The sequence below is a fragment of the Xenopus laevis genome, chromosome 3L, assembly GCF_017654675.1.
Source record: "Xenopus laevis strain J_2021 chromosome 3L, Xenopus_laevis_v10.1, whole genome shotgun sequence".
Taxonomy (NCBI): Eukaryota; Metazoa; Chordata; class Amphibia; order Anura; family Pipidae; genus Xenopus; species Xenopus laevis.
In genome coordinates, this window is record NC_054375.1 from 74,024,684 (window position 1) to 74,047,183 (window position 22,500).

At 34.4% G+C, this 22,500-nt stretch overlaps 1 protein-coding gene across 9 annotated transcripts in view; it reads left to right on the forward strand.

Moving 5' to 3' along the window:
- foxp2.L (forkhead box P2 L homeolog) overlaps window positions 1–3,316 on the forward strand; it is a 149,514-nt gene extending 146,198 nt beyond the window's left edge. For all 9 annotated transcript variants that reach the window (XM_041585223.1, XM_041585227.1, XM_041585229.1 and 6 more), the window contains one exon: window positions 1–3,316. This exon is cut by the window's left edge and continues 642 nt beyond it. The gene's annotated coding sequence lies outside the window, so the exon portion shown is untranslated.
- The last annotated feature ends 19,184 nt before the right edge of the window (window positions 3,317–22,500 follow it).

A 22,500-nucleotide genomic window follows, 5' to 3' on the forward strand; every position in this document is an offset into this window, starting at 1 on the left:
TCGAAAAATACAAACAAACACATTTGTTTGTCTTTTTTTCTTATTTTTTTTTTTTTATGTTGGTACCACCAACTGTAAATTACATGAGTTAGCTACTGCGAACCACAGTATTTAGACTGTTGCAACCATCTAAAAACCTTAGGCTTCCAGTCTGTGCTGTTAGTGTTAAGATGTAAAGTGCAATCCTAAACTAACATTGTTTGTGCAAGTACCATAGAAACATTTGCATATCTGCATATATCTTTACAACTGTACTATTTACCTCCTTGTGATAAAGCTTTGTCTACCTGAAAACACAGTCAAAGGCTACAGCTGCAAACCAAAGCCAACTCAAACAATGGCCAATAGCTCAACGACAGAAGCAGCCACATGCTTTGGTCAGTCTTCTGTAACTTTAATTAGTGCAAAGGAATCTTTCCATGAACTACCTGCTGTTTTCTGATGACCTCTGGGATCTTTTCATTTGCCCTATACAAAGAAACAGATACAAAAAAGTTAATTGCATTATAATCCTTTCTTCTGAGGCCAAAGGCCACCAAAACACAAAGAAGATTTGCTTATATGTAAGACAAAGGTAAGAACAATCTCCAGTGGAAGATATAACAGAAAGCAACAAAATGTGGATCACCAACCAAAATATATATATATATATATGTACTTGATGAAAATGCAGAATGCATAGTGTTATAAATATATATAAATCATTGTTTTTTTATTTTACTTCCATACAGTCACTTGTTTTCTGTGGTGAATACATGTTGTTAGACTGTCTTGTACTGTATAGTCTTACGTATTGTGTACTTTTTTAGAGTCTTAAGTTATAATAAAAAAAAAAGTAGGAACCAAACATAAGAGATCTAGTAAAGCCAAAAATTAATTCCGTATTCATTTAAAGTGATCAAAGAAAGTTTTTACACTGAAAGCAAAGATATAGCAATTGTAAACCATGGTATTTATTTCAGTCAAGCCAAAGTTACATATAATTCTGCCTCTGCTGATACGGGATAATAATGCTAACAATACACTCCCTTTGAAGACTTGCACATGCCAAATAGTTGGAATGCCGGTTTTCTAAGTATCTTTAAACCCAAAAATTTTAAAATTCTCTCATTGGTAAAAATAGCTTAGTCTTTACATGTTGCTTTGAATGTGTTGTGCCAAGTCTTGATTATACTTACCCCCAACCAAGGGACCTCATAACCTAAAGATGGTTATTGCTTTACCAACAGTTTTGACGTAAGGTGGCTGCTAGACCTTCATTTTTGTACCAGCTCTGTGATGGAGCTTCTTTTTGCAAACGAAAGCTCTGTGATGGAGCTTCTTTTTGCAAACTAAGCTCGTCATTTATTTTTTGCTGGAGTTAGCAAAAATATTTAAAAGACACAGTCATCTATCAAGCCAAAAAGAAGGACACAATGGCTTTCAAAAGGGTTTTCCCACTTACCCAAAAGGCTTTCTGAAAGATTCTACCTCTGCACAAAAGGAAAAAAAAAATCTTATGAAAATGAATGCAGGATATAAATTGTCAGAACGCTAATTCTTGTGGCATTTATCTTTTGGTCATGGCCAAAAGAATGCCACGTTTTGCTAAACATATCATTACTAAAGCTTTCCATGGACCATAGTGGAAAACATGATAATAAAATCCAAAAAGGGGCAATTGGTCTTCATAATTGCATACATCATGATAAAGAGGAAGCAACCTCTGGCTCAATAACGTTTTTGAACTTCAAATTAGCAAACTGAAGCCAGCTGGGGGTTTGTAAGAGTGGAATTCTGATAATAACACCAGAGCCACAGATTGCCTTCTTCCAATGTATGTACTAATCAACTTAATATGTAACTGCGCCATTAAATATGTGGCCAAAGAGTACAATGCTAAGTATGCATACCTCAGCTACAAAATGTTTGAAAGGAAGTCTCAGCCACAGAATGCATATACCTGTAGAGTTTTGCATGGGTTTTGTATAAATACAAATAAAAAATAGCTGCTTGCACATTATACCAGAAAAACCTCCAAACTGCAGTTGCTTTGAAATTAGATGTTAGGTTTTTTTGGGGTTTTCTGAAATGCTTGGTCTGTATTTTGATAATTGTGCATATTATGTAAAAATGTTGGTGGACCCATAAATGACCAGACTTTTTCTAAGAAAAATGTTGCTTTAATGCATTTCATGAATTTTTACTCTTATATCATAGCTTGCTAGAAATAGCAAACCTGCTCCTGTCCCACTCTGCTTCGCGTAGCTATTGTAAGGCTTTGAACTATGTATGTATTTATTGCTTGAACCTCTGTGCATACCTTATAAAAGAGTAAGGTCTGACAATTTAAATGCCTCATGTATTCTTGCTTCTATCATATGTTGCTGATGGGGATCCATTATGTTTTGTATACAGCCAATTTTAAATGTAGCACAAACATCTGTTTATGTATTGTTGGTATATACCTGTTTATTTATCTTTCCTGAGGTAAGCACATTTTTCTATTACTATGTTCCGTGCTCATACCTAGAATTCTCTGATGTTAGAAGTCATGATGGAATTGTAACAGCATTCTGTATTCATTGCTAAATGAAATAAAGGACCAAACCTAGGATTTGAAAGAAAACTGTCTACCTCTAACACCAGGGAGTTATCAGATTTTATTTCTCATAATTTTGTCTTTCAAAAAACACACACAATTGCTTGTGGGGGCGTATGACTTACTTTCTGTTAAGTTATATTCATAACTAGTTCTAATGGTTGGGAACATCAAAAACATTTTCCTGTGACTTTTAAAAGTATTAGTAGAATTACCTCTAATGGGGTTTTTCTTTTAAAAAGTCACAAGGGGGGGCGTTATAATATTTATTCTACACCCACAGCTACTTCACTGCAACCGCGGTTAATCTCTTACTGAGGGAATCGGAAGCACAGGTAGAAACATGTCTACTGAACCACTTCTAATAAATCAATTCTACGATATATTAACATTGGTCACATTCACTTGAAGCTGTTAGCAATGTACTGACTAATTTCCATGCTTATATGTTAAAGTGTGAAAGTTGATATTTTGCTTTTTATAAATCCTGGGTTTCTTGTACCATGCAGCTACTATAGAACGTATCAATCTTTTTGCATTGTTGGTATATTTGTTCAAATAATTAGAATATTTCATTGATGAAATCGGATTCAGTTAAAAGGATGTACATTTTTACTATATGTATAAACAATATTTCTGAACTGTTGGATGTAAACATGTATATGAAACCATTTCATTCATTTGCCTACATTTCTGGAATAAAATAAAAAATATCTAAATCTTTTGACCCAGTTACGATCAATGTATTTGGATTTTTTCCTAATTCAACTCACAATCAATCAGGTACTTTTTTCATTTTAACATTTAAGGGGTGATTTACTAAGAGACACAGGGAATACCATTTATTATTTTTTTACCCCCACTAAAATATTTGGATTAAACTTGACTAGGGATGGGCAAATGTTTTCACCTTGTTTTGCCCCAGAAATCACGCCCATAGACTTGTATGGCGGTGTGCGTAAAAAAAAGACACGTGTCAAAAAATGTCACCGTGCGACAAAATTTTTTTGATGCCCATAGGGGCAAATTCACTAAGATCCGAAGTTGCGCTAGCGACAGCTTTGCCGCACTTCGCCAGGCAAATTTGTGCTAGCGTTAGCGATTTAGTGAATTTGCCCCATAGACTTCAATGGGCGTCAAATGAGTCAAATTCGCCCATCCCTAAACTTGACCAAGTTTTTTTTTGCCACTACATTTTTTTTCCTGATTGCAATTATCTTTAAAAAAAACTGAATTGTGGGAAAAAATAATGCTAATCACAATATTCAAAAAACTAAATAGTTTGAATGCTGACAATAAACCATCTATTACAGTAACTTCTATAGAAGCTCACCAGGTTTCAGTCACTAAATATTTTTTAAATTGATAAATCTTGAAAATTTGAGTTTGGAAAACTCAAAGTTAAAAAAATTTCAGATAGTGTTTTTGCTCCAATTTTCTCCCTTTGCAGCCAATCGGCAAGAAACATTTATTGGTCATGTATTTAAAAGCAGATTATTACTTGCTTTGGGTTACTGTAGAGTTCCCAACAAGTGGCTCGCGATTAGCATGTTTCTCACCAACCCCTTGGATGTTGCCCCACAGTGGCCTCAAAGTAGGTTTTTATTTTTGAATTCCTGGTTTGGAGGCAAGTTTTGATTTAATGAAAACTTTCTGTACCAAACAGAACCTTCTGCAGGCTGCCAGTCCACAGATAAATGCAAAAGTGGTTCTCATTTTATGGGGGTTATTTATCAAAGGTTTTGTGCGGAACCCACCGATCATGCAGGATATTAACATCTTCAAATGGTTCAAGGGACCTCTGTCATTGACTTCTACATGACCATGACAGGTTTTAGATGGTGTATTTTCAATTCAAGCTATTTCCAGGGTTAAGGTATAATAAATCTCGAAACCGTGGTTGCCCATGAGAGAAACATGGTACACGTATGGGGTCTCTTATCCAGAAACCATTATCCAGAAAGATCCAAATTACAGAAAGGCCCCATTTTATGCAAATAATCCACATTTTTAAAAATGATTTTCTTTGTCTCTGTAATAATAAAACAGTACATTGTACTTGATCCAAACAAAAATATAATAAATCCTTATTAAAAGCAAACCCAACCTATTGGGTTTATTTAATGTTTAAAGGGATACTGTCATGGGAAAAAATTTTTTTTTAAATGAATCAATTAATAGTGCTGCTCTAGCAGAATTCTGCACTGAAATCCATTTCTCAAAAGAGCAAACAGATTTTTTTATAATCAATTTTGAAATCGGACATGGGGCTAGACATATTATCAATTTCCCAGCTGCCCCAAGTCATGTGACTTGTGCTCTGATAAACTTCAATCACTCTTTACTGCTGTACTGCAAGTTGGAGTGATATCACCCCCTCCCTTTTCCCCCCCAGAAGCCAAACAAAAGAACAATGGGAAGGTAACCAGATAACAGCTCCCTAACACAAGATAACAGCTGCCTGGTAGATCTAAGAACAACACTCAATAGTAAAAACCCATGTCTCACTGACATACATTCAGTTACATTGAGAAGGAAAAACAGCAGCCTGCCAGAAAACATTTCTCTCCTAAAGTGCAGGCACAAGACACATGACCAGGGGCAGCTGGGAAATTGACAAAATGTCTAGCCCCATGTCAGATTTCAAAATGTAATGTAAAAAAAATCTGTTTCCTCTTATGAGAAATGGATTTCAGTGCAGAATTCTGCTGGAGTAGCACTATTAACTGATGCGTTTTGAAAAAACATGTTTTCCAATGACAGGATCCCTTTAAATGATTTTCTAATTTACTTACAGGACCAAGAAAGTCCAATCAATTTGTTATCTTATCTGAAATGTCTACACAGAATACATTATTTAGTGCACTTCACTTCACATGTACCTTAATTCAAATTGGTGTAGCAGAAGCTTTTTTCCAAAAATAGCGCTGACCACTTTACACTGATTTACCGATACAGCACTGGTCTTTATTAAGACCAAGACCACAATTCTGAGCAGTCAAACCCCACAGAGAAGGGGCATATTTAGAAATGATCTTCTACAGTCAAATTTCAACACTACGTGATTGCCCGCCTTCCAATGCAACACCTGACTATTGCATTATTTCCTGTTGCCATAGCAACACATCCTCTCCGGACTAAACTAAAAAAACATGGCAGTGGTGATAATGGTGCAAGTATCTATCGAGGATGCACTATTGAAAGAAAATAATGTAGCGACTGAGAACAGCTAAGATATATGTTTCATGGAAACTATGGTAGTAAGTATATATAGTATGATCCAAATTACAGAAAGATCAGTTATCAGGAGAATCCCAGGTCCCGAGTATTCTGGATAACAAGTCACATACCTGTAGTCTTAAAATACCATGTGATGTAAAAGGCAGAGCTTTCCAGATTTTGGGATTCTCCTTAGATCAGAACAAGGTTACAAAAATGTTACTGTTTTATATCCAAGAGTATTCAGACCAGCAAATAAGCATTTCAATTTTGGAATTTATGAAAACGTAATTTTTTTAAGCTAATATAAACCACATTATTGCAATTTATATTCAAACTAACACATCTTATTATAAAGGCACAAAAGGCTGGGTTACTTTATACAGGCCATAGAACTACAATATGACTTCTAATATCCTCATTTTTTGCAACAGAGGGTGCCTAGTATAATACACAACCATTCACTAACCACTGACGTTCAGACACAGATCACAAACTACCTCCTAGCTATCTCTTCCTAGATGAAACAACGCCACCTCAAACACAACTTAGCTAAAACTGTGCTCATCTCTATCCCTTCTCCTCCTTTCACCATTACTATTGATGACCATTAACACTGTTAAATCAGCACACTGCCTGGGGGTTATTTTTATCCAGTACCTCTCGTTCTCTAAACATATTAATAATACTGCCAAAACCTGCAATATTGCCAAGACACATCCCTTTCATTTACAAGTAACAGCTTAAAAACTTATGTGTGCCCTTATCCTATCCCATTCAGACTATAGTAATCTCCTACCAGACTCCATTTCTCTCCCTTGCAATTAATCTTAAAAGGATACTGTCATGGGAAAAAAAGTTTTTTTTTCCAAAACACATCAGTTAATATTACTACAGAATTCTGCACTGTAATCTGTTTCTCAAAAGAGCAAACCGATTTTTTTATATTTAATTTTGAAATCTGACATGGGACTAGACATATTGTCAGTTTCCCAGCTGCCCACAGTCATGTGACTTACTGCTGTACTGCAAGTTGGAGTGATATACCCCGTCCCTCCCCACCCCCAGCAGCCTAACAACAGAACAATGGGAAGGTAACCAGATAGCAGCTCCATTAACACAAGATAACAGCTGCCTGGTAGCACTAAGAACAGCACTCAATAGTAAAATCCAGGTCCCACTGTGACACCTTCAGTCAGAGAAACAACAGCCTGTCAGAAAGCAGTTCCATCCTAAAGTGCTTGTGCTTTCTGAAAGCACATGACCAGGCAAAATGAACTGAGATTGATGCTTACACACCAATATTACAACTAAAACAAAATAAATAAATTTTATATGGTATAGAGAATTATTTGCATTGCATTTAGAAATAAAAACTACATCATAAAAATAATGACAGAATCCCTTTAAACTCCTAAAAAAGAACCTAGAAGAAAATCTTTAGCAAAAACCTAGAAGAAAATCTTTAGCATGGCTGCCTGTTATGCCTGCAAATGATAGCATACAAATTGCTCTAGCTAACTGCTAAGTCATTCACTCCTCCTCACTACACTTCTTCACTTGTCTCACTGTGCATTCCCAGTCATCTCCTTGGCTCCTCACAGAGCTACCATCTTTTTACATCATCCACATCCACTGCCATCACTTATCTTAAACCTTTTTATCTTGCTGCTCCATCCCTGCCATCCCTGAATTCCTCCATAAGGAACTCTCTCTCTCAATCTCTTTAAGAAAAGATAGTATGCTATTGCAAAGCCCCCTGTAGGTGGGGTTTATAAAGAAGGGACAATTCACTACAGAGGCTTATAGAGACCTCCAAAAGCAACATCCCCAGCAGGCGTTACATACATCAATTCTAAAACATATCATTACTACTAGTAACATGCTTTGAATTACAGTTGACAAACCACTTGGGATCACTGATCACACTTTGTGATCATATACTAAAATGTAATCTGACATTTGTTGCACCATCATTCTCCATCTTACTGATTAGACTTGTGCTTTCAGGCTTTCAAGCCCAGTTTCCCTCATTGTTTCATTCATGGGTATCAGTGTTTCTTATATGAACTAAATGGGTTACAAGTTTGTTGTAACCCAATTAGATTTGGTACTGAAATAATCAAAGCAATATTAATATCTATAAAGTAAATATAAAAAATACAATTCAATAAGTAACTTGTTTTTAACATCACCCAAGAAAAGATGATAAAGAAAGCCTGCCATAAAGGTATAAAAGTTGGCAATATAAAATAAATCTATGGGTCTGTTTACTAATGTGCATAGCAAACTTTTACTGAGCGTTCCAGCCATTTTTTGCTGTTTTACCCGAGCTGACTATTTAGCAGTTAATTTTAACTATAACAAGACATTTCTTTAATACTTTATTTTTCATGATATGAGATGTCCATGTCAATGATTCTAATGTACTATCCCCAACATATGTCCCAACAAAACCAAGTCCAACCATTATTTTCTGTGGGTTCTCTATGTAATTGCTTAATTACACATACATTAAAAGCCTGATAGGTTAGTTGTTATTTGAATAAAAAAATGTGAACACTGCATAGAAGCCAGAGTTCACCCCAAATACCACAGAATATAACTATGTATTTGATAAGGAATTGAAATGTACAGGGTAACAACCTCCATCTGTTTCTAAAAAGCTTGAGGCTGGACTCCCCTTATCTACAAGATGACAGTGTAGAAACTACCTAATAGACGTGCTGTAGAAAATGACAATGCTACTACTGCAAATATGGATTAGGTGGCCAGTGTTTAATTTGTCCCACCTAATATGTTAGAAAGAAAAATGAAGTTCATTTCAATTGGTATTAGAAATCTCTCAAAGAAACTATGGGCTTCACATTTTGATTCGATAAAAGCTATCCTGACATTTATTTATTTATTTACTAAAACTCAAATGAATCTGTTTTTTATGAAAACCAAAATCCCTTACACAAATTGAACTCATTTATCAATAATATTTCTAGAAAATAACAGAGACAAAATGTTGCGACATAATTGAACGTCAATTCGTATCGTATGATTGACTCTCAACTTTATCAAATTTTCACAATGTCAAGAAACAACTTCAGGTACATCTGCCATTGACTTCTACATGACCTCCACAGGTTTGAGATGGAGTATTTTTGGATTCCGATTTTTAGCAGCTTTGGGGTGTAATAAAATTTTTTTTAAAAAAAAATCTAATTTTTATTTTTCTACAAAAAAAAAAAATTGAGTTCTCCCGCTAAAAACCTTGAAAATAAAAAAAATCCAGCTTTCATAAATGGGCCCCTAAACCCTAATTTATAAACATTAAAAAAGGAAGAACCAAGGGTAATGTAATAAATGGAGTTAAGTGTGCTATTTGTTTAGTAACCAATCAGCAGATAGTATTTACTTGCTAATTGGCTGCTTTGGGTTACTAAATATGGGCAATCGTACAACTTTTTATTACATTACCTTGTTAGTATGTATGTAACATTGTTAGCTTTGTCATTAGTATTTACAGAACTCTATATGCAAGGGCAGAATATAAGTATTTTGATAAGATATGACTCTACAGTGTTTGTGCATTCATGAACAATGCATACAGATGTATGTTCTTCATATACTATATAGTTCATCCATCAAGCCTACAAGTCGAATAAGCTCGTCTGCGAGGGGCCTACTTTGTTTTGTTTTTAAATGTACTATTGGAGTTAGATGGGGAAATAAACAGGTCATAAACATCCAAGTACATCAGGAAAAAAGTAATTTGATTCTAAATTTCAAATTATTTATAAACATGAGGTATAATGTAGGTTATAAAGGACATTACATTCTACAATTTAGCTTGCAAACCTCCGTGAGGGCACTTCTTGCTGCAGGCCAATTCTTTATATTGTTACAGGACATCCAAGGTGCTTATAATACCGTATGGTCAATTGGATGATATTGTATTTCAATTTGCAGCATAAGTATTGCATTATTATTCCTTTTTCTTCATAGTCTCTGCTTACTATAGGGCCAGAAAACATGCTATATTCCAAATCGTTTCACTGTTCTGACACACAAGAAAGATGGTGTAGAAGTCTGGTAATAACATTTGACATTCTGAAGGGCAGATTTATCAAGGGTCGAATTTCGAAGTTGAAAATACTTCGAAATTCGACCATCGAATTGAATTACTTCAACTTCGAATATCAAAGTCGAAGTTTTTTTTTCATCGAACTTGGCCATTTGCGGTCGAAGTAAAATCGTTCGATCGAATGCTTAAATCCGGATTTCAGCGATTTTTCTTCGACTTCAAAAAACTTAAATCTGCCCCTAAAAGTTAAAACTGAAAATAAGACCTAAACCATGAACATTGTTTAAGTATTGCTTTTACTTTGTAGAATATCTGGTATTATTTCCCAATCACATAGTAAGAAAAATTTACACAGCACTTGTAAATAAGCATAACACTCAAAGTAGTATTGGGTTAATAGATTTTATTTATCTTGTTTAAAGAAGCTGCAATATATTTTATTCTACATCAGTCATTTTAAGCTATATTTTAAATTATTCTTTCCTTTTAAATACCATTAAACAATTGTCAATTGCCCATCATAGTCACACTTGACTCCATATGAAAGCCAATGATACTGCGTGATCCTAAATAAAAAGGTACTGAGGATGAAAAGGTGTATGAATAAGTGCTAAAGGCATTACATAGGTAATATGAGCAACACATAAAGGACTTGGAGTGGAAATAAAAATGTGTCTGATGATATGTAACCAGAAAGTGGGCATTTAATAAAATTGAAGTCATTTGCTATCATTTTATGCGCAATAATGCATTGCATATTGTTTTCTAACTGCAAGTAAATCATTGTAAGCCACTGAGCATGTATTACAACATGACATTAGGTGCAATAGCTTGTTTAAATAGACATTATAGAGTCATTTTGTGTGCTGCTGTACACAACGCATTATCCATTTCACTCAAATCAAATAGGACATTAATGCTACTTGCATGGTGGCTTAGGTTTGAAATTAATTTACTTCTAGTTTCTAAGCAAGCTTTGTGTCATTTTATCTAGAGAAAGAAAGGAAAAGAAAGAAAGAAAGAAAGAAAGAAAGAAAGAAAGAAAGAAAGAAAGAAAGAAAGAAAGAAAGAACAGGACTTTGCGTCTAACCTCCTTTTGCAATGTAAAGATAAAACATTTATTTTTAAAAAATATTTGAAATAAATATTAATTGTAATAGTTCTATATATTGCTCTTTAACAGAGGACCATCAGGCAGCAGTATATGAGCAGAATTTTCATTTTCAGGTTAAGTTACACTCTCTACACTCACAATCCAGCCCTGCCCTGTTGCGAGTCAACAAGAGGTAAGTAAGAAGGGATTGGGGCATTATATAATTTGCCACTTCTTCGACCCCCTTTTTTACCAAACTTGCCCTAGGAAAAATACTATTTTCTCTTAGGGAAAGTAAAGTGAAAGTTATTGGTAATGGATTTACCATAATATTGTTGTTTTAAGAATAAGGGGATTTCAGTAATATTTTGATTACATTGTAATTAGCATTAATCGAACTGCAACTTAATGAAGCTTTTTTAGTCATGTCGAGCATTAACATAAACCATCAAAGTACTTTGAAGTAGGAAACATTACTATTTTGACACTTCATTAATAGATCTCTTCTTTAATAGACCTCGCAAATTAAGAATAAATTAAAGCATTCTGCATTCATACAAAACTGCTCATCTCTTTGCAAGGGATCCTTAACTCTTGCCTTCCCATCTGTCCAAAATTATAGGTTTTTCTGGGTAAAAGATACATTTTAGAAATCAGATTATTTGCACATCTGGATTTCCTTAAGTAACACATCAGTTGATTGGTGTTTTTCCCATAAGAAATAATAACAAACCTTAAACTGTTGCAGGCCATGAGAACTGGAATGTAAAATATCAGACATATGCTGCACTGCTTATTTCGAAAAGTATTTAACTAATGTAGTGATATTTACATACTAATTTCGAGTATGCATGAGCTGGGAACACCACAAGATTCGTTTTCTTAAGGAACCTGATAGGAAACAGACACTAAAAACATATTTAAAAACTCTAACCTTTGTTTATATTATTTCTATGAATTTCAAACAAAAGCAAAGAAAAACACGCTTTTATTTTAAAATGGATTCCAAATCCTTTTTTTTTTTTTTTGCAGGAACAATTACAAATAAATGGTATTTAGTTAAACTGATCATTTGGCAAAGCACAAAAGATCTTTATTCAGTTGAACTATAAATGAATTCACTGAACTGGAAATATCTTGTAGTACTGTGGAAGGAACACAGAATACACAAGGAACACAACAGAAAACAAAACATATGGAGTCTGTTCCTGTCTGGTGACAAATACTTTATGTTTTTTTGTGCATGGGCAGAACATTTCCCAGAATGTAAGCACTAGAGCTAATATGTTATCTACCCAAGCAGAAGAGCATGGTGTCTGATCAAATAGTCATCAGAGTAGCATTTTTCTGCACAAAAGTGCTTGTAGTCCACATAAGTGATCATCACCTGGGACCATAAAATGTAAAAATTCGTTTTTCATGTACTTTAACTGCTCCTAGGCTGACTAAGGCAACTTCTAGGTCTGAATAACAAACATGAACACATTTATGAAGGCTATTTCTCAGAAGTAAATTGAAAAGTTGTGTGCAAAAGGCCTATTTAAAGTTTTTACCTTAAACTGCTACTGTAAAATTGAATTAATCAGTTGTGCTCTTGCTCTATTGCCACATTCACAATAACTATTATTATTAATACATTTATAAAATCACTGAAGTTGCATGTATTTTATCCACGACAACATAGCATATTATTTCTTACTGTTTTACAATTATAATTTAGATGTTTATAATACCGTAATAATTACATTTGACTAGCTATTTTCTTTATAATAAAATTGATGCTGAAAACTGACCGATTGTAAAGGAATTGTTCAGTATAAAAATAAAAACTGGGTAACTAGATAGGCTGCGAAAAATAAAAAATTTTTTCAATATAGTTAGTTAGCCAAAAATGTGTAACATAACTTAACACAACACAACTATCTGCTTTACAGCTTTCCACTGATTGGTTACCAGGCAGTAACCAATCAGGGACTTGAGGGGGGGGGCAAATGGGTCATAACTGGTTGCTTTTGAATTTGACCTGCATGCTAAGGATCAATTGCAAACTCACTGAACAGTTATGTCCTATGTAGGACATAAAGTCACTGACTAAGTCAAAGTTAGAGAGCTGAAAAGCAGGAAGTGGTGTTCTGTTCTGTTAGACATCCAGTCACTGCAGCCTTTAGACATTACATTTTTGGCTAACTAACTATATTAGAAACTTTTTTTTATTTTGCACAGCCTATCTATTTACCCAGTTTTTATTTTTACACTGAACTGTTCCTTTAAGTTATACCCACTAGATGCAATGTTGTGCCAAATAAAGTTAATTAACACTACTTACTCTATATGTGGTTGTATGTTGACAAGAGTTGAATAAGGATGCAAACAAGTAACTGGTGTGGTAGGACAGGGACCAGGCATCTCTTTTTCTCACCTGTTTCCTGCACCTTCTTTGAACAGGTAGATTGCTTTATCCAGCCAAAAGACTCATTCCGCAGAAAAACATTCCCCTTCTACCAAATAAAGAGATATGTTTGGTAATACAGTGTTTGGCAGCTCCAAAGGAAGACTGAATTTGTGTGGTTGAACTGTTTTGCAGACAACTTCTATCTTCTATGGTCCATATTTCTCAGTTGTCTTCTGCACTTTTAATCATAGTAAAGGCAAGTTTCATCTATATTATGAAAAAAAGATATAATATATAGCGCTATTGTGACTTTAAAAATTATTTCTTTCACAACCAATTCATTAGTCTCCCTTCCTTCTTAAAATAGAAATTATTTTCTTGTCTAGTGACCAACCAGACACTTTCATGTCCCTTCTTGAAATAATAAAGGCAAATTGCAAATTATAATTTGTGACAAAGAGGTTTGTCCTATTAATAATTTGGTATATGATGGCAGATACATAGCACCCAGGCTGAGGGTAAGACAGGCTAGGACCCTGGAGCTTGGTTGGAAAGTACTCTGGCCAATCAGTCCACAGGTGGGACTGTTTAAGGGGAACCTTGGTGTGTTGAGGGAAGTCAGTGTAAGCTTGGAGAAGCTAAGAGAAAAGAGTGTTTTCTGAAACAAACGGTCTTTGATACTGGGACTCCAAAGAAAGACTGCCTCTGATGGCAGAGAGGACTTTTGTTTTGTATTCTTTGAAAACTCCAATTTGGTGAGACTTTGATTTACTGTTTTCTACTTTAGCACAGAGCTTGTGCTTTTTTTTATTTTGTCTGCTGTGAAAATAAGCCAAAGACAGGAGCCTGCTAAGTTTTGTTGTCAACCCAAGCCTCTAGGGATACATATATAGAAAGATGTTCAGTGCCTATGCGTTGGGTAGTGATTTTGGGGTTAAACTACCCAAGCAAGCGGGGGATCCAGGTGCACAAGCCCCAAACTTTCAGCTCAGGAAAGCAATGTAGCAAGTAGAAAAAATAGCGATGGGCTGGCACAAACTGGATCACACTCCAGAAATAGATGTAGTAAAAAAGTAAGTTTATTAAGACAAAAACATCACAACAAAGGCATTTGCTGTGATGTTTTTGTCTTAATAAACTGACTTTTTTACTACATCTATTTCTGGAGTGTGATCCAGTTTGTGCCAGCCCATCACTATTTTTTCTACTTAACCCAAGCCTCTAGTCTCACATGTGGAACTGTTTTGCCTGATCACTTACCGCTGCTACGAGCAATCCCCCTACACGTTTTATATATTAAATTAGATACAATTTTGAAGCATTATGCATAAGTTCTGGTGACCCAAAAACAAGATAGTATTATCAGTTACATGCCACAAATATGCAAAATCATAAGAAAAGATGACGTAACAATAAATATCCCATTTAAATGGTGGCATAGAAACATATATAGGCCTATAAAATATGACTGCTGAATTTCAGTGTATATAAATAATCAACTGTTCTGTTATCTAATTAATATTACATTAATTGTCCTTTTTGAAGGGAGAGAGAGAGAGAGAGAGAGAGAGAGAGAGAGAATGAGAGAGTGTCCTGGAAGGAGCAGATATATATATAAATACAGAAATCAAAAATGTAGAAAACACACAGTACAGCAATCATCAATTCTTGTTCAAGGAGAGTTAAACTCTAAAAATTAATATGGCTAAAATGCCATATTTTATATACTGAACTTATTGCAGCCTAAAGCTTAGGGGTCATCACAAATTATCAAGCAGAAAATGAGGTTGGCCTGTAATATAAACTGATGGTTCTGGTGCTAATTGCACTGGTTTCTGTGCTGTCATGTAGTAATTATCTGTATTAATTACTAATCAGCCATATAGTGTGACATTTATATTCTATGTGTACTGTATGTTTTGAGTCAGTCCCTAAGCTCAGTAACAGACAGCAGCACAGAGCATGTGCAGTGAATCAGCAGAAAAGAAGATGGGGAGCTACTGGAGTATCTTTGGAGTCGCTCTCACTGCTAAAGAGTTTGCCTTGGGGTGGTACAGATGCCCAAAACATAATGTATAACATTTCTAGCCTACTTCTTTAATTAAGCTTTAGTTCTCCTTTTTTTTTTTTTTTGAAAGCCCAACATTTCGGTCACGAACTGTGATTTTTCTCAAGGGATACAAAACCCTTGAGAAAGGTCACAGTTTGCAACCAAAACATTGTGTTAGCCTAAAAGTAAGTGATCTCAGCACAAAATGTGTAAGGCTTTCTTATGGACACGTACAGTACATTTCAATAAAGATAAACCTATAATTTCAATTGAACCTGTCAATGCTGGAATAATTGAATGCCTGCTAATTTTCATATGCATGGTGTAATCCCCCCAGGAATTTCTTGCATACTTGTGTAACTCTCCAACTGTTTCACATTTCAATGTGGCTCACCGGTAAAAAAAAGTCTGGGAACCTCAATCTGTCCCTAACATTTATCAACATTGAACCTCCTTTGCCAATGTGCTGTTCAGTCCTCCAATTAAGTGAAATTTCTCTGTACAGTGGAAACATCCTACATAAAATGCATTTGGCGTGACTTTGTTTTATCAGCAAATATAGACATAGTACTTAAAATGCCAAACCCAAGGTAATATAAAAATACTGTAAATGAAAAGGGTCAAGGACATACACCTGTGTTACTCTACTGACAAACTGGTCATTAGCCATCACTCTTTGTAATCTAATATTCATCCAATTCTTTATCTAAGAACAAACATTATGATCTAGGCCAGTATAATTTCCACCTATGCATCAAACGTTATATTATTATAAATGGATTTATTAAAAAGGAAACCTTTGTTAACTACTTTAGTTGTGTAAACAGATGAAAAATATCAGTTCACAATCTCTGTTTTTCCCCTGCTTTCTCCCTGCTTTCATCAACAAATTGATCTCAGTGTGATATTAAGGAAGTTATTCATGAAAGGTTGAATTTTAGAGTTTTTCATACCTCAAATAAACTAGAATGAACTCACAACTCAACGTTTCTTATTTAAGAAAAAACTTGATTCAACTCTAATTAATCAAGTATTTGAATCACTCAAATTGATCGTCTTTTCAGGCAAAACCCTCCGGAAAAAACGTGAACATCATGAAGGCTATCAACATCTTCAAATGGTTCAAGGGACCTCTGCCATTGACTCAGACATGACCTCGACAGGTTTTAGATGGTGTATTTTCAGATTTGAGCTGTTTCCAGGGTCAGGGTATAATAAATCTTGAAAAATATGAGCTTTTTTAACCCAAAAAAATGATTTTTGACCAATCACAATAGTAACAATTCTATCAAACTATAAAGATTTTACTTTGTGACATATTTTCAAGCCTACAAGGATACTATACTGACATATATTTGTAAAGAAGCATTTCCAAGGAATTACATTGTCTCTCTATGTTTAAACCTGTGAAAAGTCTTTCTATATTGCATAAATGCCCATATAATAGTGTTTAAGTTACTCCCTTATACAGTTGTTTCTGCAATATAATTTCAAAAGAGACCCTGTTATGATCAGTTTTCCCTAAATGCTCAACCACACAAATGTTAGAGATGAATTCAGCATTATTAGTTATAAATTGATCCAAAAGAACGTCTTTCATATTGGATTCCTTTACAAACTTGCTAGCTCTTTCTCCATTGGCTACCCCAGTAGTCCAATAGCTGGGCTTCATTATTCTCACTTATACTGAACAGTTTGTACCAACTTATAAAATCAGCCTAAAGGTTCAGCATCTCTATAGTAGCACATTTTTAGGCCTTCAACGTTGTCACAGGAGCTTCCTATCTCGGATTTTGTTAGGAGTGTTAACGCAGAGGTCAACGCAAATCAGCAGTAACTTAAGTTTGCCTGTAATATAAGCTGATGCTACAGGGCTGATTATTAAATTCTGATGCTAATTGTGCTGGTTTATGAGCTGTAATGCATCAGTAATCCAAATTATTTATTAATCAGCCTTATATTATGACATTTATATGATATATATTCATGATATTGTGCATTAGTCCCTAAGCTCAGGTATGTGACAGCAGCACAGATCACGTAAAGATGGGAAGCTACTGGGAGCATCTTTGGGGGCACAGATCTTAATTGACTGTAGTTGACTTTGGCTGGTATTAAAGTCCAAAACATAATGTACAACATTTCTTCCCTACTTTTTTAGTTAAGCTTTAGTTCCAGTAAGATAGGTCTATTGGTCTCAGCATGTGTATCTTGTGTTAGAAGATTACATTTGCAATAACTTTGCAGAAGATTCTATTTGTAACATTTACTGCACCCCCTTCTAGCTACTGTCTTGTTTTTCTTTCATACCTAATGTTGTCTATACTTTTTAGAGAGGTTCTTCATCTTTTTGTTTCTTTCTCTTTAGGGAGGAAGAGAACATACAAAACCGGTCACCTTTTAGAGCGTTTGCGGAAATGCCTAAAGGCAAAGTGGCGAAACAAAATCAAATGTCCATGTTGTTAAAAATGCATTATAGTTCATACATTCATGTCATGCAATATGTAAATGAATAGTTACATTTAAATATATACAGAATTTTTTGGGAACTTATAAAATGAGTCACCTCAGGGTTCATAAACGTTCTTAGTGATGTCGGATATAATCGACAGCTTAGTCTTGTCATTTCACATGATTCACTGAAACTTGTGTATTATAATAAATAAAGTACCCCCTGTTGCAAAATATGAGGATATTAGATGTAACCTCTGAGTTTCATGACCTGTATAAAAACACTCTGCCTTTGACCTTGAGCTTTCATACGGTCATAGAACTCCTTGGTAACTTATAATATCCTTATATTTTACAATAGGGGGTACTTTATTCTATATATATATATATATATATATATATATATATATATATATATATATAAAAAATGCTCTGGGTGTCCACACTCGATCTTAGGTAGAGTAGAGGTGCACGATCAATGTTCATAATATGCAGTAATAATGGATCAGCACACTCATTGTAGTAGTGAATGAAGTGTTTTATTGGTAACACAGCATTGTATCTGACATTTCGGTCCCACCTGGGGACCTTTCTCAAGGATAGTGTGTACATACCTTTATGCATTATGTACAGACTATCCTTGAGAAAGGTCCCCAGGTGGGACCGAAACGTCGGATACAATGCTGTGTTGTATAACACTCCAATAAAACACTTCATTCACTACTACAATGAGTATATATATTTGTGTGTGTGTGTATACAGTATATATATATATATATATATATATATATATATATATATATATATATATATGGTTTTTGTTTTTTTTTAAACATTTTATTTTTTTATAATAAACATGCATTTTTTCCAGTGACCAATTAGTTAGATGCAGGTTTGAAAACATATGTCATCTTGTCCTCAATACGAAAGGACAAGGAAAAAGAAAATTATCCAAAACTAACATGCTAAAACTAGATTAACTGAACTAGACTAAACTATGCCCACAAGTCACTATATTTAACCCCTGCGCTGCTGATCTAAAAAAGCTGTAACATCATATTTTACAGAAAAATAATCTTCAGGTTTATGTTTAAAACAGACTTTGCTTGAACAGGTGGATGCAACTGACTTGTTTCTTTTTATAAAATACCTACCACTACATTTCATTTTTCTCCCAGAAGCAACCAGGTCTTTTATTACTATATGTGTTCTTATAAAAAGGCTCACAGAGGTTTCCTGTCAAACATGAAAACACATTGATTACATAAATTGAATGAGATGTATCTATTTTCTTTCCCCTGATGAGTAAATTCACCAGCTTGAAGTACAGTTTATATGTGGTTACTATCAAATAAAGGTACAGTTATTAAAGAACCCCTGTGTAAACTAAAGCAGAAGTGAATAGTATACAGAAGAACATGCACAGTAGTCATAAATTGAAAAAAGATGCTCCACATCAGTCCAATTCTCTTCAAGTTTTACAAGAGAAAATAATGGAAGTTTTTCTGAAATGGCAGGCAGAGCAGCGGTAACAGGACTTATGATTTGAATTTGAATTAACTGAGTTACTGGTTAAGCATTTTATGCACAATTACTTATGCATGTATTGTTTGTAGTATAATGAATAATTTGATATTTACTATGGAGTAGACTTCAAAATATTTTATTTGTAAGTTAGAAATCAGACAAAACCTAGCCTCTCTGTGGTGTCTGGTGCCTTTTTTGTCTGACTCCACACACACCTTTCTAACTCATTACTGCAAATCATTTAAATTTCAGCACACAATGTCACCTGCACTGTAATCTGATTACTTTATGGAGGAATTAGTATGTATATTTAATGTAGAAATGTTTTAATCTTGATGAAAAAAATCCTAAGGAACTGTGATAGGGATGCTCATATGTCTAGGAGATATGCTGGTTACATGCTAATAAATGACAGTTGATTTATGTATCTGGATTCTTTTATTTATAAAAATAGCAAGTGGACTGATTTTTGATATTAATAATACAAGTGAATCCACTTTGATTAGACTTCTGTGGAGAGCTGTGCATATTCGGCATTACAATTAAATCTTATGATGTGGAATAGGAATGACATGCTAATGAAGCAAGCCAGTGAGCCTGAACCATGAATGTCCAACATCATTATGGGATATCTTAGATGAAGAGTAATTATAAGAGGAACACTGAAATGTCATTAAAATCTCCAGTAAAAGATTTAACCTACTATTTCATACTAATAGTGATGCTCTACAACGTTCGGTAAGTGAATACCGAGTACATTTCCTGAAATCGCAGCAATGATTTTTAAATATTGTTGATGTGGATTTAAGAAAAATATTTCAAGGTCTACTATTGAGTTCTAATTTAATTTTGTAAATTTGATTTCATCGCCAGCAGTGCATAATTGAAATCTCCTTTTAATAATTTCAGATAGATTAGTAATTAGAGTTAGATCTAGTTTCCGTGAAATGTATTATAAGTGAGAGATGAGGTTCAAGATTTTTTTTTATTTAATCGTTTCATTCCATTAGCACAATTTGCTGACTGAAACTAGTTCAGTCAATTCCTCCAGTGCATTTCTTGTTTATTTATGAAGACCCTTTTTTTCTGTACAACAGTGTAATGTACTGAACACATATGTGATAATCCCTCCTTTGTTCCATAAAACATTGCTATCTCAATTGTCCCCAAAATACAACTTACTATATAGATGACTAATGATGGGCAAATGTAATCGCGGCAAATTTCTGTGTTTTGCCGGCCGTAAATGTTTTTGTGAAACTGTGGCAAAAAATTAGCAGGAACAAAAAAAATTGTTGCACATAATTGCCGCGTGCATAAAAATTGTTGCGCGTCAAAATTATTCAGGCACCCATTGACTAATGCATTTAGACAAAATAGTCGTGCATATTAAAATAGACGTTCGTGTAAAAACTGTTGGGCGTCAAAATTATTTTGATGCCCATTGACTTCAATGTGTTTGCAAATTTCGGGACAGATTTGTCCATCACTAAAGATGACTATTTGTTCAGTATATGCAATGTAACTTAAAACTGGATATATAAAATTATTATGATAAAATGTTTTTGAGCAAACATCTGTTGTTTTCTTGTGTCTGTATAACAGTACATAGGAGTCATTTGTTTTTATAAGAGAAAAAGGTTTTGAAGTGAGCAATTTTGGCTTTTCTGGGAAATAAAGCATCTAACAATACATTAAAATCTAATTATAAATCAAAATTCTACTCTATTCACAGAATAATAACCACATCAGAACCCTTCAATGTATACATCAATCCCAGCATGCACAAAATACATTTTTGCTCTGTGGTGCATCAATGTAAAACAGAACCCGTCTTCTCCCAAAGAATATATATTGCAAAATTTGGTAAGGTTCATTAACAATAGCAAGTGCACTTCTTTAACTTGAAAGCTATACATAATTTTGCAGAATATTTAGGAATGCAATGAGAAATAAGCTAAAACAATTATTGCATTACATAGTGCTAATAATGGCATGGTATAAATAGATATTTACAGGCATGAAGAATAATCTATAGGTGCAATGCACTGTTTGGTATTAGCAACAAAGGACATTGGATGGATTGAGTGCAACAGTATAGTCATAAAGTTTAATATGTGACAATGGCTTGTTTAAGTTACTTCGCTACAAAATGCCTGGGCGTTATCTTTACAGAAATATGCTGTTCTAAAACCAGCCATGTCCAGCTTGGTCTGTACAAGAATCCAACATGCATTTACAAATAAGTCCTTTTTACATATTTCCTGCGAACTACTGTGCTCCAGAAAGATACAGAACAAGATATTGAATTAAATACTGATGAAACCAAATTCACATAATCTCTTGGTTACACAGCTACTTAAAAACATTCAAAACTTTAACATTGGTCAGCCCCTTGAGAAAGTCAAAGATTTCTAGCAATTGGATTTACTTACACTTAGGGGCAGATGTATTAAGGGTCGAATTAAACCCTCGATATTCGACTGGGGAATTAAAATCCTTCTACTTCAAATATCGAAGTCGAAGGATTTTGTGCAATTAGTTTGATCGAACGATCGAAGGAATAATCATTCGATTGAACGATTAAATCCTTTGAATCGAACGATTCGAAGGATTGTAATCCATCGATCGAAGGATTATCCTTCGATCAGAAAAAACTTGGAAAGCCTATGGGGACCTTCCCTATAGGCTAACATTGACTTCGGTAGCTTTTCGGTGGCGAACTAGGGGGTCAACGTTTTTTCTTAAAGAGACAGTACTTCGGCTATCGAATGGTTGAATAGTCAGTTCAAATCTTTCGATTCGAAGTCGAAGTCGTAGTCGACCCGGAGGTCAGAGTGGGCATCTAAAGGTGAAATATTGATATTTAATTCTACTTCTAATGCCCCTTAGCACTGGGGATTATAAAATGAACCCTATGATTTACTTTTATTATGATTTAGACAGGTTTTCTTTTTTCTTTTTCAATCACTCACTAGCATTTAAAAAAATTTGCATTTTTTCATCAGCCCTGCAGCTTTTTCATCAGCACTGTTGAAATTTCAACAGGTATCTGGTTGCTACCATCCATTTTACCTAGTGATAGGCAAATTTATTCGCAGGCGCGAATTCA